We start from the raw sequence: 3,003 nt of genomic DNA, 5'->3' as shown, positions 1-3,003 counted from the left end.
TAGAGAGTCCTTTGAAAAGCAACGTGAAAATGCCATTCCATTGAGGAGGAAGGCAGGACTTCTTGAACTTCGTGATGGTGGTAAGGGTTTCGGTATATCCCATCTGATAAAACATAGAAAACAGTTGACCTGTGGTAATGGATTCAGGATTTACCAGAGATTGATCTTGAGAAAGACCAATTAGGGCACAAAAGCGGTGCTTAGAGATAGAGGTCTTCTCATTGTGTATTTCGAAGTGAATCCTTTCATGAATCTTGTCGTAGTAGGCAGTGGAGTAAACAAGTGAAAGGTACAACATTGGAACGACTTCGACCTTGGTGAATGCTTCGACAAGAGGTGAGTATTTGAGACACTCAACGAATGCGAAACCAACAATTTCATAATATTTATAATTCACGTGATTAATAAAATGTAATATGTCACAAATAATGACTCTTAAGTTCTGAAGTCGATCATTTTATTTAATGCAGTGATTTCCATAACTTTGTAGAATGAGTTATATTTTTATACTCAATATAAATATATATTAATAAAATTTTACAATAGTTTTTACATAGTTGATATATATATATATATATATATATATATATATATATATATATATATATATATATATATATATATATATATATATATATATATTAAAAGTTAATTTGATAATTTTAACTAATAGTTATATATTTACCTTAACTTGGTTATTCCACCTCGTGTGTCAATGTATTTTTGTTTTACACAATAAGTATCTCGGATAATATTTTTTATATCATAATATCTTTTTACATAATTTTATCATGTTCAAATTTATATATGACAAGTATCATATATTTTATAAATCATTACATAGATGTGCACCGTTATAGCATGTATTCTCCTCCAAATATTAATAAAAGAGGGGCCGTAGAAACTCATTTTCGTAGCGTGATCTCGATCCCGGTTCGTTTTGGTGAAGCTTCAGATGAGAAATCGTAATTTAGCAGTTCTTGAGCTTTGAAATACGCTCGAGACCGTTCCGTAACAAATATAAACTGTTGGGGGTTGTTTGGTAATTTAATTAACCAATATATAATTGATTTGGTTAAAATAATTCAAGGAAGGTGCTGATTTTGTAACTTGAACAAACTATAGGGGCTGTTATGTAACTTCTTGACTAAATGAGACTGTTTTCGTTGATAGTTATCAAAGTATGGGTTGTTTTTTTAATAATTCAAAACATTACCTGGGGTATGGGACTGATTTTTGAATAAAGGTTTAATAGTGAGGGTAATGTTGTCATTTTATCGAAGTCAAAAGGGGGTTAAGGTATTTTTAATTCCCCGTCTATTGTTTTGATCGGGCAATTAAAGGAATGAACGAAAGCTTTCAGCAAATGGAACCAAGGCGACGAAGCAGATGAACGAAGGAAGTCAGATCGATGACGGCGAGAAGGAAATGGGAAGTCTCGCAGGCACGATATCGTCGGTTGTTTCGCGAAGAGGATGGAGTCTACGGAGGTTCAAAGTGACCATCGGGAAAGGTTGGTGAAGCAACGAGGCTTCCCTATTCTCGTCCGACTGCGCACGGGAGGGGGGAATTCCATGGGTCGGAAACAACAATAGCTTCAAAGCAGATAAGGTTTTCGGAGGTTTTCCTCGACGGAAGGGGAAGGGGAAGAGGTTCGGTCCGGAGAGTTTCGATCTTTAATGCTCATGCTCGGTTGTGTGGCGTGAGGGCAAGAGGGCTCGGTGTGACTAGGGTTTTCGTCGGACCCTGTGGATGTAGTGACGAGGTGCGAGGTCAGCTGCCTCAATGGAGCAATCACGATGATAGCATCTCCGGTCTTTTGCTTGATCGAGGAAGGAAAGACAAAGGCCGCAGGGCATTTAGGTGGTGATTGTTCAACAGGAAATGATGGGATTAACAGGTATTGCCTTTTTTTGTTTTTTTTTTTTTTGACAGAATTCAACAGATTTAATCAATGGTTTTAGGTGGGTGTATTTGATGTTGAACAGAATTAAAGGATGAACAAAATGAATGTTTGGGCTTGATTTTTCACAGGAATCGATAGGGCTGTTGTCGTTCGACAAGGGAGAGCAGGAAAACAGATGAGGAAATGGGTGTTTGGGTTTGAGCTTCTTTGACTAGAGGAGGGGCTGCTGTCTTGGCAGCAGGAAAACTCCCACCTCCGGTGAGAGGTGCCTTGCTTGTGACAGATGAAGATGGCGGGAGGATTCAAGAGCTGGAGAGGGACGTATCTTGTGATTGAGCAAAAATGATTGAAAATATATAAGATCAGATTTTTGGGAGATTTTTTTTTTTACTTCAAAATCTAGAAATTGATCTTAGAATACTTAGCATTATTGTGGTTTGAATTTGTGCATATTGGTGTTTGTGTGTGTGTGGCAAAATCGACAGTGGGTAGAGGAATTTGAGAGAAGGAAGTAGCTTCAATGTGATGCTTGGTTGAATTTTTAAAAGTCTGAGGTTTTTCTTTGACTTTTTATATATATATATATATATATATATATATATATATATATATATATATATATATATATATAGAGAGAGAGAGTTAGGCTCATATAAAAATGATAACTATTGTGTGAACATGTGGTTCAATCTAGACCAATCATTTGATAAAGGATATAATAGTAACTTTAGTTTTATTTAATTATGGTAAACTAATTGATTACGTAACAATCCAACTATTATCTTCATATCTTGTACCACTCGTTCCTCACCACCAATTAACTTTCACCAAGCGTTAACAACCCTTTTTCCATAGAGACATAAAACAGAAACGATGCCTGATCTACTTTTCCATTACCGGTGACTTCATAATCGGGCGTCCGTTCGTCATGGTCGGTTGTCGGCTCAATTTTTGGCTGCTCCGCCATTGTCCATCGTCGACAATCTCCGACCGCTCTGTTATGATCAAAGATCGACACACTCTTATCTCTGCACCGTTCTTATGGCAGCGGACACAAACATATGTACTAATCAGTTCAATTGGTTGTGTTATTATTG

The 3,003-nt window shown here is 36.6% G+C and overlaps 1 long non-coding RNA gene across 1 annotated transcript; it reads left to right on the top strand.

The window, feature by feature from the left end:
• The first annotated feature begins 1,353 nt into the window (after window positions 1-1,353).
• LOC145003205 (uncharacterized) lies at window positions 1,354-2,453 on the top strand. Its single transcript, XR_013661891.1, has 2 exons — window positions 1,354-1,900; window positions 2,035-2,453. It is a non-coding gene; the product is annotated as an uncharacterized LOC145003205 (long non-coding RNA).
• Window positions 2,454-3,003: the final 550 nt, after the last annotated feature.

Source organism: Lactuca saligna, chromosome 6, assembly GCF_052625555.1.
Source record: "Lactuca saligna cultivar CGN05327 chromosome 6, ASM5262555v1, whole genome shotgun sequence".
NCBI lineage: Eukaryota > Viridiplantae > Streptophyta > Magnoliopsida > Asterales > Asteraceae > Lactuca > Lactuca saligna.
Note: the sequence above shows the minus strand (reverse complement) of the source record. Positions and strands in the feature narration are given on the sequence as shown.